Here is a 14,456-nt window from a genome sequence, read left to right on the forward strand (position 1 = left end):
AGGCCGGTGATTCCATAATTTTTGCCAGGGGTTGTAGATTAACTCACTGTGAATTCTGTCAAATAAGTAGAAGGTTAAAGCATTAACTTGCATTAGCTGGTGTTTGGTGACCATCATTTCTGCAAAATAAAAAAGCAAAAAGTCCTTCTAGATTTTATCCAGAGTCTAGACTGTAGGATGCGCCTACATTGTGTGACATGGTTAACATATTGATGGAATTTAATGTGCAGGGATGGTCAGTTTTATAGTAATAGTATTGTTATACATTTCCAATTAATCTGCCTTTGCTGAAATGAAATTCTGATATGTGAGAACTATTATGAAGATATGTTGAATTTATTTCTTCCTCTCGTAATTTCGGTAATTTCAAAAATCACATTTAAGGTATTTAAAACTTGAGTTTTTGACATCTGGAATTCGAGTCTCAATAGTCATAAATGTGGTATTAATGAGTCAAAATGAAATGAGAAAATTCTTAAATGTCAGTTTTGTTGCAGTAAGTGAGCATGTTGTATGTTTTGTGGGGATTATATGGGAGAGTCTCTACTAGATAGTGTTTTTTTTTTTTTTTTTGCAAGCAGGTCTCATTATTTCATCATTTCCCCAACCACCCACATTCCGGATGTCTCCTTTTATTTAATTCATTCACTTGTTCTCTCTTTGCTGATCTCTGTTAATGGGACAGAATGTGAGGAATGCAGCGGCAAGCTTACAGATTTTTCATCAGTTTTTCTTCATTGAATCATATAGAACTAAAGTTAAAGAAAGGCATTAAAAAGGGCAAGAACTAAACATGCACACAAAGCAAATATGAAAATATCAAAGGCCAGAGTTTGTTGACTGATTGTGAACGTGTGAACAAGATGAATACGCATCCAGCTCTGATCATCTAAGTTTAAGTGTTCTCACAAAGCCTCCAGACAGCAGACAGATCTCATTATTGACCATAACTGAAGCATGACATCAAAGCTAAACTGATCGCTCGTCATCAGTTTGCTATTTGTTAAAAATGCTCAGTGTGCTGTGGGTGGGCTTCCTGTCTGAGATCCCAAAATTCCTCTGATGTCACCCTTGGAAAACCACCACGGGTTTTGGCAGTTTCAGCTGCAGAAAGATGTGATGTTTCTATTCATAACTCAGCTTCACTGTAAATCTGACATGTTGAATTTACTGGAGGAAAGCTAAAAAAACGATTACCTTCCCAAAGCGATCTTACAAGAAAAATCCAAGCTATTTCACCAAACTATATTTTCTTATAGTGACATTTATGACCATTTCACCCACAGTTGTTGCAAAAACTGAACACCCCCATACAGATGTAGAAGAATATCTTCTGTGTCCAGGTTTTGGTCCGGTTTCATAAAGCAGTCTAACCTTGTTTAGTGGACTAAACTCACTTTGTCAACAAATCTCTTGACATTAGTCTTTGCACAAAGCGCTTAGTTGGCTAAAGTTTTGCATTAGCCGACTAAAGTTTTTAGTCTAGTACAGAGGATGTTAATCTTATTTTAGTCGACAAAACTTCAGTGGCTATCAAAAATAGTGGCTATCATGTACCACCAATTGATGGAGCACTAAGGAAGGAGAGCCGTGCGGTGGGAGTAGGTGGTACCTAAAAATCGGTCCTGCCTGCCTTCACTGTGCAGGTATCATTTCGGAGTGTCAGCAAGGATTCACTGATTATTGTCTGGTTTCAGTGAGCCCCGCAGCTATCAAATGATCACAGCTCACGCATGCCTACTGAGGCAATCAGATGATCTCAAACAACTGTGTAGATGCATGTACTACTGTGGACAGTTATAGTGAGCCCATTCATGTGACCGCTTTGCTGCTCTGTACAAGGGGGCGTCACTCGTCAGTGATGTCTTCAGTTATGCGTTTGCCAGGGGACCATGGTTGACATGTAATCACATCATAGGTTGGATGTCATTTAAAATCAAGCAGGGAGGGAGCTGACCATGGCCCACAGCCAGTGGCTGCATCCCTGCGGTTTGTGCCGCTCCACATTGCAGCCACCAGGTCGACAACAAAAAGCTGGTGAACACATATATGTGCTCCAATCACCCATGTACAAGGCACAGTGGTCCATGTGTGTCTGCAAATGACAACGACATGGGGAAACTCAAAAACAAACAAGATTACCTTTGGCTCACCCCCAGCCATGTCTCAGTGCCCATGACGATGACCATGCAGTCAGGTGGGCTGCAGCAGCCATGAACTTTACTGGCCTGACCTCCGGTCACTGTGCGAGGGAGGGAGGGATGTTCTTATTTCATTTCATTTCATTTCATCTCATTCATGTACTGTCTTTAATTCCTTGGTTACTTCCATGGGCATGGTTCTTGTACAAAAAGGAACAGCAGGACGATAATTCTTGTATTCTCTGCTCTTTATAACAGGAATGAAATAGTTTAACAGACAAAAAGAAATCCAATGGTTTTCTCAATTCCAAGACAAATGCCATCCCAGTGTCAAGTGATCAAGCATCAATTAAACATCATTACCAGTATATGATTTTCTTACATTTGATGGTACATTCATTGTTCTTATTATGTTCTATGGCCTCATTATTTGGTCCTTACACATTTTCTTCGATTTATGAACATTTGTACAACATTTAATTGCTTCCACTGCTCTGAGGGTGTAATGTGGTATCACACTTCTCACCATGGTCACACTGTGTTAGTACGCGTGCACACCATCATGCACAAAACTGTTGCCGCGGGATCTCACGCCATGCAAACATGGCTGTCTAAGCATCTGTCCCTCCCGACTGCAGCTGGAATTTTTCGGGTTTAGCCCATTCGACCTGTTTCGGTCTGATTTGCCCAACTTCGTGTTATGTATATTTTTAGTATTTTCAGACATCGTTTTCCAAAATCAGGATGATTTATGTGGATACGTTTTTGTCAGGCTGTGATGAGGAATTTGACTCAAATGAACAGGTAAGATTAAGACTTTTTATTATATGGCTGCGACGCTACACTCACTCTGATTGGCTAATTTCCAGTCCGATATTTTCCCATATCCAACCAGTTACCATGACAATCAGTCATTTCATGAAACTGCTTCTTCTGTGCATGTGGTCAATGATTAGAAGGAAAAATGAATCAAGAAGTATTTTATTTGAAAGTTCAGCTACAGAAGATTAGTCACCTTCCTGCTCCGAGTAGAGATGACGAGGATAATTCACTGCCAATTTCTCTGATTGTAGGGGAAGTTTGTACTTACCTTCAGGCTCCAGGAAATACTTTGGAGGAGAATAAAAAAACCCAAATAATGAAAGAGTGGCAGCCAAAAACCACAAGGAAGGATTATTGTCAAAGCACTGTGTAAATGTCAAAAGCAATTTTCACAATATGAAATGCTACTACCCCCCCCCCCCCCAAAAAAAAAAAAAAAAAAATTGTTTAAGGGTGAAATATGCAACAAGTTTACACCAGTGGTTCACTTTTCAGTGATATTTGCAGTATTTTGTTTCAGCGAACTTCTTAAAAGGGAAACAAATATGTAACTTATTTGCCAGACAACAACAACAAAGATGAGCAAGAAGTGCCTCTGCCCTGACTTAAGTACATTTTAACTGCAAGTTCCACACAGAGAAATATGAGGGAAATATAAAAAGTTTGCTAAGTAATCTGCAACCTTTTTTTTAATATGCATATGTCGCGGACATGAATGAGTGAAGCTCGTCAGCATCCCACCATATCATTTAGGTTCTTCAGACTTTATTTTGAATAAATGCTTCAGGGGAGCATTAGCATGGCAAAAACCTTTCAGCTTCTGGGGGAGCTCTGCCCCCCGAGCCCCTGCCTTTTATTTTTCTTTATTTGCCTCTCACATACTTGGAAAAGCTCCTCGCCATCTAACCATGTCATGTAGGTTCTTCAGACTTTATTTTGAGTAAATGCTTCAGGGGAGCATTAGCATGGCAAATCCTTTCAGCATCTGGTGGAGCCCTGCCCCTCCCAGACCCCCGCCTTTATTTTTCTTTATTTGCCTCTCACATACTTGGAAAAGCTCCTCGCCATCTAACCATGTCCTTTAGGTTCTTCAGACTTTTCCAGTAAAATGGTTCTTGGGAGCCATTGTCATGTAAATGTCACTTATATACGAGGGCTGTCAATAAAGTATAGGTCCTTTTTATTTTTTTCAAAAACTATATGGATTTCATTCATATGTTTTTACGTCAGACATGCTTGAACCCTCGTACGCATGCGTGAGTTTTTCCACACCTGTCGGTGATGTCATTCGCCTGTGAGCACTCCTTGTGGGAGGAGTCGTCCAGCCCCTTGTCGGAATTCCTTTGTCTGAGATGTTGCTGAGAGACTGGCGCTTTGTTTGGTCAAAATGTTTTCTAAACCTGTGAGGCACATCGAAGTGGACACGGTTCGAAAAATTAAGCTGGTTTTGGGTGAAAATTTTAACGGCTCATGAGAGATTTTGAGGTGATACTGTCGCTTTAAGGACTTCCCACGGAGCGGGACGTCGCGCAGCGCTCCCAGGCGCCATCGTCAGCCTGTTTCAAGCTGAAAACCTCCACATTTCAGGCTCTATTGATCCAGGACGTCGTGAGAGAACAAAGAAGTTTCAGAAGAAGTCAGTTTCAGCATTTTATCCACATATTCCACTGTTTTTTGTAATGAAAGACGTGCGGACAGATTGCAGCGTCTGCTCGCAGCAATCCGCCACAGGAAAAACACTTCTGTTGGAAGCCTTAAGGACAAGTTGGAACATCGGGACGCAGCCGGCGCGGTGCGGCGGCACAGGAAAAACACCTCCGTGTTGATAACCATTTGTAAAATCCAGGCGGCTTTTGATGGCTTTCAGTGGAGTGAGTATATGAGAAATTGTTTAACAGCTGGACATGTTCCAACTTGTCCTTAAGGCTTCCAATGGAGGTGTTTTTCCTGTGGCGGAGCGTCGCAGCGGCTGCGAGTCGACGCTGCAATCCGTCCGCACGTCTTTCATTAAAAAAATCTCCTTTAACAGTGGAATATCCGGATAAAATGCTGAAATCGACTTCTTCTGAAACTTCTCTGTTCTCTCACGACGTCCTGGATCAATAGAGCCTGAAATGTGGAGGTTTTCAGCTTGAAACAGGCTGACGACGGCGCCTGAGAGCGCTGCACGACGTCTCGCTCTGTGGAAAGTCCTTAAAGCGACAGTATCACCTCAAAATCTCTCATCAGCCATTAAAATTTTCACCGCAACCAGCTTAATTTTTCGACCCGTGTCCACTTCGATGTGCCTCACAGTTTAGAAAAATTTTGATCAAACAAAGCGCCAGTCTCTCAGCAACATCTCAGACAAAGGAATTCCGTCGAGGGGCTGGACGACTCCTCCCACAAGGAGTGCTCACAGGCGAATGACGTCACCGACAGGTGTGGAAAAACTCACGCATGCGCACGAGGGTTCAAGCATGTCTGATGTAAAAACATATGAATGAAATCCATATAGTTTTTGAAAAAAATAAAAAGGACCTATACTTTATTGACAGCCCTCGTACATGCTGTCCATATTCTTGAGCCGCTTAGGTGGGTAGGGATAGTTCCCATGGGTTAAAAAAGCTTTTCAACCTACCATCTGTGGTTCTCAAGACCAGGCACCTAAGTGGCTCCACTCTTCTACATACAAATGAATTATTAAAAAATCATACATAGTGATTTCCGGATTTTTTTTTTTACATTAGTTCTCTCACAGTGGACATGCACCTAAGAGGAAAATTTCCCTCCATGATTTCTATGTGGGAGAACTTGCAAAATCGCAGGGTGTTCAAATACTTATTTTCCTCACTGTAGGTCAAGGCTGAAGCCATCTAGCTTAAGTTCCCTAACTCACTTCTTCTGAGTAAATATTAAAAACAAAACATTGCTGTCAGACTTCAAACAGTAATACAAAGACAGTCACAATGAATCACTAGTACTTTTCATTTTTTTTTTTTTTTTACCATTTTAAATATTTTAGTGAACCATGTAGCTGCTTAAGATAGATTTTTTTTTTGTACATGCTTTTAAAATGATTTATGTTGGTGCTCTGTTTGAGCTCCAGCCCCAAACTGTTACACAAATCCACCTCATTGATTGATTTCAGCAGTAAATTGTTTCTGGCTTTGTACATGATTTGTGATGATTTCAATTTTACCAAATCCATAAACGTCAGATGGTAGATTTTAGAAATAGTGGGTTGGTGTGTTCTCTGTATCCCACTTTATTTCTTATACTTATTACTCTTTTCTTTAGCATACATAGTGGCTGCAGGGTGCTTTTGTAGTTGTTTCCCCATACTTCCACACAGTAAGACAGACAGATACGGTAAAAATAATAAACAGTAGAGTATGTGTAAGGCTTTATAGTCCAGTGTGTATTTTGTCTTCCCCAGAATTGCAGTGGAGGATGCAGAGGAGGATGTTGAGCAAACTGCTTAGCTCCATCAAGCTGGACCAGAACCAGGTCAGAACAACCCTGCACTGAATCAACATGAGGAAAGCTCCTGGTCCAGATGGGGTCTCTGGAAAAATTCTTAAGGACTGTGCAGACCAACTACCAAAAAGTCTTCACTACCATCTTTAACCTCTCACTTGAACAGTCTGTGATCCCCACCTGTCTCAAAACACCTACAATCATCCCAGTACCCAAGAAAAACACAGTGAGCTGCCCAAATGACTTCCACCCGGTTGCTCTAACCCCTATTATCATGAAGTGTTTTGAGAAACTCATTATCCCTCACATTAGGTCCGTCATCCCTGCTGACCTAGACCAACACCAGTTTGCTTACCGAACAAACAGGTCAACAGAAGATGCTGTGATCACAACTCTCCACACAGCCCTTACTCACCTGGACCATAACAACACATATGTAAGGATGCTATTCATGGACTTCAGTTCTGCCTTCAATACAGTTATACCCTTGAAACTGGTTGAAAAACTGAGCAACCTGGGCCTGAGCAGCTCACTGTATGCATGGATCTTGGACTTTCTCAGTAACAGACCACAACACATCACAATGGGTGGCTGCACATCCTCCACCCTCGTCCTGAACACAGGAACACCATAGGGATGTGTCCTCAGTCCTCTCCTCTACTCCCTTTTCACTCATGACTGCACACCACTAACACCATCATCAAATTTGCTGACGACACCGCTGTTGTAGGGCTTATCACAAATAACAATGAGACAGCCTACAGGGAGGAGACCATCTTCTGGAATAGCGGTGTCGCAATAATAACCTGGATCTCAACATCAGCAAGAGCAATGAACTGATTCTGGACTTCAAGAGATCTACACGCACGGAACACCATGCCATCTGCATCAATGGTGAGGAAGTAGAGAGAGCGCAGAGCTTCAAATTTCTTGGTGTGCACATCTTAGCTGACCTCACCTGGGCTGTCAACATCTCCTGCTAGGTGGGGAAGGCCCAACAGAGGCTCTACTTTCTCAGGAAACTGAAACAGGCTCACCTCCCCCAACGGCTGCTGATTAATTTCTACCGAGCCACTATGGAGAGCCTTCTGACATATTCCTGGCCAGTGTGGTTTAACAGCTGCACTGCAGAGGATAGGAAGAACCTTCAGTGGGTGGTGAGAGCAGCCGAGAAGATCATCGGAACCACACTACCCCCTTAAATGAGACATCAGCCGCCTCCAGAAGAAGGCCTCTTCCATCACAGGGGACCCCACTCACCCCGGTCACCTCGTTTGCTCCCCCCTCCCCTCAGGAAGAACATACCAGTCTTTGAAGTGCCATACCAACAGGCTGAAAAACAACTTTTACCTCAGGCAGTGAAAGCCATCACCCCATCCCAACCTGTGACACCCAACCATCCCCATCATCATTGCCATCCACCATCCAACCTCCCAGCTCATAAACCATCACACACCTCCCTATTTCGCACAAGCCACTAAATTTGCACAAGCCACTTTTCAGCTCTGCACTGTTAAACCAAACACTCCATTTTAATACAATAATTAAGTTAATGTAACTCAAACTGAAAAAAGTTATAGTCACTCATTTCCATTAATTAAACTAACTCAAAAATGAATTGTTGTCATAACAACTCAGTTCATTTAAGTGCATTTAAAGCTTTGGGGTATTTAAGTGTTGGTGATGTATTTCCAGTGCATTCCATTCACTCATTTTAATTGAGTTTATGTAACGGAGGCCAGCAGGTGTTGCTGTGCATATGTAGTTAGTAAACCTCACTCCCAACAGCTCAAAAGGATTCTCTGGTCACAAGGCCAGAGCCCTGGGTTTTAGCCTTCTGGTTAGAGAGTCCGACTTCCATGACGGAGATCATGAGTTTGTGTCCCGAGGGGAGTGAATGGGTGGAGTCATAACACCACAACACAGAGTCAAAAAGTAAACCAAAGAATGCGTAAAAAAAATCTAATCCAAAATGTAATACAAATTTTTTAGGCAATTTTTTTAAATTGAAAAACATAAACTAGATTTACATAAGTTGAATTAACTATAAATTGTTAAATTAGTAAAACATTACAATTAATTTTTGAAACTTGTTTTATTTAAGTTGGCAAACTCAAATGGTTTAAGGCAATCGGTTTCCTCAAATGGTTTGAGTTCAACTAACTCATTGAGTTTTACAGTGTGTTGTATACCGAAATGCACTTTTTTATATGAGATATTTTTAAAAGTACTTATTTATTTATATTTTTAATATGTTTACTTTCTTTGCTGCCACAGAGGAGAGGATGCTAAACTGCATTTCACTATATGAACTTTGTTTTTATAGTGACAATAAAGATATTGATTGATTTCAGTCTAGATTCCATGCTGTTACACGAGCAGGGGCAATATCTCTACTATCCAGTAGTGTTTAACTTCAAGCAATATATTGATTTGAGGTAGCTGCTTCTACTGTGGCAGGGCAGAATTTAGCCAAAAATAAATTTTCAGTAACATCAAGGGAGCACATTTACTGTCTAGTATTACTACAACCTACTGAAAACTGTACTGATCTGTTTTAGAACAGTTATTCAGTAGTATAGTAGTGTTCTAATATTAGCTGAGGTATCATTGCTAGCTAAAATGACAGCCACATTTTGGACATTGTTTGGCAATTCTGCCACCTGTAGGACAGGAGTATCTCTTGGAATTTGTTTAACCCCCCCCCCCAAAAAATGTGAAGCCAACTACAGCATCATGTGATGTTATGGGGCCACTCGGGCTCAAAGGCAGACAAACAGGCATCAATCATTTCATTTTATACTTACCGTATTTTTCGGAATATAAGTCATGTTTTTTATATTTATTTTTTAGTAGTTTGGAAGGCCCTACAATTTATTCGCTGATGCAACTTACAGTTGTATGTAAACGTTTGGGCACCCCTGATGATTTCCATGACTTTCCTTTATAAATCATTGGTTGTTTGGATCAGCAATTTCAGTTAAATATATTATATAGCAGACAAACACACTGATATTTGAGAAGTGAAATGAAGCTTCTAGGATTTACAGAAAGGGGCACCCCAACAGAAAAAGTACATCAATATTTAGTAGATCCGCCTTTTTTTTTTTTTTTTTTTTTTTTTTTAGAAATAACAGCCTCTAAACGCTTCCTATAGCCTCCATTAAGAATCTGGATTCTGGTTGAAAGTATTTTGGAGCATTCTTCTTTACAAAACATCTCAGGTTTGTTGGTTTACTAGCATGGACAGCCCACTTAAAATCACACCACAGATTTTCAATAATATTCAGGTCTGGGGAATGAGATGGCCATTCCATAACGATGTACTTGTTCCTCTGCATGAATGCCTTAGTCGATTTTGAGCGGTGTTTAGGGTTGTTGTCTTGTTGAAAGATCCAGCACAACTTCAACTTTGTAACTGATTCATGAACATTGTTCTCAAGAATCTGCTGATATTGACTGGAATCCATGTGACCCTCAACTTTAACAAAATTCCCAGTACCTGCACTGGCCACACAGCCACACAGCATGATGGAACCACCTCCAAATTTTACGATAGTATATATAGCAAGTGTTTTTCTTGGAATGCTGTGTTTTTTTTCAGCCATGCATACCGCCCCTTGTTATGTCCAATTAACTCAATTTTAGTTTCATCAGTCTACAGCACCTTATTCCAAAATGAAGCTGGCTTGTCCAAATGTGCCCTTTTCTCCTTCCTTACTGTTCAATGTCTTGTACAGCTCCCTATATGCCCTTTCCTTAGCTTTTTGTTAGGGTTGTGACCCAAATGCCGGATAGAACTCCAAAGCAGGAAGTTGAACAGATGAACCTTTGTTGAGTTCTAACTTTCTTCTTCTTCTTCTTCTTCTTCACCCCTTCTTCTTCTTCACTCATAAGTCAGCCTACAAACCACCATCCTATGCTGTCTAGCTACACTCTCCCCTGCCACCACCTTACAGCCTCACAGGGCACCTCAGTCTGGTTTGAACTCTGCATGATATTGCGGGATTTGAACACTTATGGGGACCTCTGATCCCGTTGTGCAATATATACACAGCATAACTTCTGTTTTGTTTTTGGCTGCCATAACCAAAGCAATCACGAAAAGTGTTTTTTTTTTTTTTTTGGTTTGTTTCATTTCATTTCATTTCATTTCATCATTTCTCTGGCACTGTATCTAAAATGTATCACAGTTCCAGAGATGTAGCAAAGGAAACTTTAACCACAAATGTTATTTGTTCTTCTTTAGTGAATAAAGTGTATTTGATACACACTTTGCAGAAAATGCAGAAAATTGTAACTGTAACCTCCAATTACTATTATCCCTCAATATCCCTCAATATTTATGTATCCTTCAACATTTATTTTCTTTAATTTAACCTTTATTTAACCAAGTCAGTCCCATTGAGATCGAGACCTCTTTTGCAAGGGAGACCTGGACAATTATAAAGTTTCCAATCCACCGAACCTGCTTGTCTTTAAACATGGGAGGAAACCGGAGCACCTGGAGGAAACCCACGCAAACACGGGGAGAACATGCAAACTCCACACAGAAAGGCCACAGGTTGGCATCAAACCCATGACCCTCTTGCTGTGACGCAACAGTGCTAACCACTAAGCCACCGATATCAGTGATGGGCTTCCATTACCAGGTCTGTTGGTGGTTTCAGGAGGTGAGTTGAATCCCGCCTGCGGTGAGGACGCCTCGATCCAGTACAGAGAGATTTTAGCAGGACAGGTTGAGCTTTTTGTTCCTGCTCTTTTCTTCCACTTGTTTCCTCCTGGATGGTTCAAAGTGATGTTTGAAGGATCCCACAGAGTCAGCACCTTGGGGAATAAGGGATTTCCAGGTTGGAAATTCCTAGTCTTAAGACGGCACCTGCTGCCAATATGCTAATAGGGTTATGTTATGTCGCAGGTCATTTGCATATGGACTGCAAAGTTGGAATTTGCCACATCAGTATGATCACCTCGATATGTTCATGATGTAGAACCAGCGCAGAGGGATGCCAAAAATTTGATTCCAGGACTTCAGGATTTATCTTATAAGGAAAGACTGAGGATGCTGAACTTGTCCACATTAGTATTTTAACAGCTGAGAGGGGACGTGATACAAGTTTATACATTTCTACATAGACTGTGAGAGGGTATTGCCTTTGAAACAAGATACTAGGATGAGAGGACCCTCCCTGTGCTTGGAGAATTGATGACAGGTGAAGGGGACAGCAGGATCAGTACAATCGCATTTTTTTTCCCTCCCAGCATATGGCTAATGAGTGGAACAGACGACCTGAAGAAGTTCTATCTGCAGAGAAACTCAGTGCTTTCAAAGTCAGACTAGACAGACATTGGAAAAACCATCCACTTTCAATATAAAGTCGGAGACAATGTGTATTGTAGACAAAGGGGTACTGGAAGGCCTACACCGCTGTAGACCTTCCCACCGTATGTATATGTATGTATATCTACCCTCCAGATTTCCAGGGAGTTAAATGGCCACTGGAGTTGAATTCCACACTGTATCAGTAAGTAATTTTGTTGTCGTTGTTGTTGTTAACCCTCACGGAATGAGAAGGAGTGCTGCAGTGGTGTGAATGTTGATGTGAAGCCCCGATCATACGTCACTAATGAAGGACACCAAAGCCAAAATAAAACCAGAAATCTGGACTTATGTTGACTTTTGGAGACATCGTTTAACTGTCGTCCAGGTTCGTTCCTGTAGTTAGCGCTTTGTCAGAATTTAAAAAAAAAATGTGAACAAATCCCGACAACAACTTCAATTCATCCATATTACGTTTCGCTTTCTGTCATGACGGTTCCTCATCGTTTGCGTAGAACCCGTACTGCCAGCGTTCCGTTTGACTGTTGTCCAACTTCGTCCAACCTCCCAAGTCCAACGTCTTGCATGAACGTCGTTGGCTATATCTGAACGGATCAACAACTAAAGATCCGACGAGCAGAACGTGACTCGTCCATGTGTGGGACGAAAAAGCAACGTTGTCTTACAGAAACGATAGCGGCAAACCGTGTCTCCCTAACCAGAAAGAGTTGTAGGTGCTGCTCTAGCGGCAACTTGAAAATCATCCATTGTGAGATATCATGTGAGATCTCAAGTTGATCTGATCTTGTTCGAGCGTTTCCATCTGTTAACACCAATGTTGCTGCTCTTGACCGTTACTTTAAGGATGTCCTTCTGGCACTTCTTCTTCTCTCCTTGATTGCTTTCTTTCCTTGATTGGACCATGAAATACCCAGCTCAATTCAGGGAAAGGTATTCCAACAAAACATTCATTGTCACTCATCAGTGTGTTTGTGGATGAATACATTAAAGCTTCCTCTCCTCCCTTCTCTTCCTTTTCCTTTTGTACCTCTTTCAAGCCTTAGTATGGGAGTCTTCAATCATCTCCTCCAGTCTTCCTTTTGCCTCTCATTCCCTTCACCTTTTCATCTTTCTTCCTCCTTTTCATCCTCAGTCACTGCTTTTGCTCTTTCTCATCTTTTTTCCTTCTCGTTCCCTTCATCTTCTTTCATCTTTCACCTCATCGTAAATTTTATTATATAGGTTATATACCGCCATCTAGTGGTCACAATAAAACACGACAACCTTTTTCCCTTATTTTGTCTGTTCCCTCCTCTCAAACCACCACTAGAGGGCAGCAGGACTGTCTTTATATAGTATTCTGCGTGTTCTTTTTAGCCCCTGCCAGGTCCAGTAGAAAGGTTGGTAGTTTGATTACTGCACTAGGAAAAACAAAAAAAGAGAGAACTTAAAAACTCAAGGCAAATGGCTGCCCAGAACACTTTGTGTTCACTTCGCCTTTATAATAATAATAATAATAATAATAAACGGTAAATAAATGATAAATGGACTGCATTTATATAGCGCTTTTCCATCTGCATCAGACGCTCAAAGTGCTTTACAATAATGCCTCACATTCACCCTATCAGGGTGCTGCCATACATGGCACTCACTACACACTGGGAGCAATAGGGGATTAAGGACCTTGCCCAAGTGTGCCCTTAGTGATTTTCCAGTCAGGCAAGGATTTGAACCGAGGATCTTCTGGTCTCAAGCCCAACACCTTAACCACTAGACCATCACCATCACTACTACTACTACTACTACTACTACTACTACTACTACTAATAATAATAATAATAATAATAATAATAATCATTATTTAACCAGATAAAATCCCATTGAGTTGGAGACCTCTTTTACAAGGGAGACCTGGCCAAGAAAGGCAGCAGCACATGTCATAATAGACAGGTTAACGCCATCAAGAGAACGTTAAAAACAAATAAAATACAATCATCTTGGTCAATGTGAGTTGTAACAATGTGTTGAGAAAAAACAACATATTACAATTTAAAGACATTTAAAGACACAGGCACTGTGCAAAATAATTCCATTCCTGATCTCTTAAAACAAAGCAGAATCAGAATCAGAATGCTTTTTATTGTCATTATACATTGGTACAACAAGATTAGGGCCATCCAGTTGCAGTGCAATAAAATAGAATAAAAATAAAAATAGTGCAAAAAAAGAGATAAAAATAGTGCAAGAGTATGTATCAAAAACAAGATATAAAGAAAAATTCAACAATGTAAGGAAAAATATATATACAATTGACACTAGTGCAAGGTGCGGCTAGGATATAAATATATTGCACAGAAATGTATATTGTCCATGGATGATTGGGTTATTTAACATGGTTAGGATTGCACGAGGAGGATCAGTGCATGCTAGAGTTCAATGTGGTTAAGGCTGTTATGTGTCGACGCGGGTTGAGGAGCGGACCTGCGTCTGACAGAACCCAGCGCTAAAACAACCAGAAAGCGGTTCCAATAACAAAACAATTTATTTTTCCACCCTTTGGTGCATAACAAAGTGCACAAACAAAAGCTGCGTCAGTCTGGCGGAGTGAAGGACGGCACGCTCTCCAGCGCCCAAAAGGATCGAAGCCCGGTGCTTCTGGACTCACGTTCACTGCCAAACACCCCCCAGGTGGACACGACAAACCGACTCACTGC

Source organism: Thalassophryne amazonica, chromosome 20 (genome assembly GCF_902500255.1).
Source record: "Thalassophryne amazonica chromosome 20, fThaAma1.1, whole genome shotgun sequence".
In the NCBI taxonomy this organism is placed as follows: Eukaryota; Metazoa; Chordata; class Actinopteri; order Batrachoidiformes; family Batrachoididae; genus Thalassophryne; species Thalassophryne amazonica.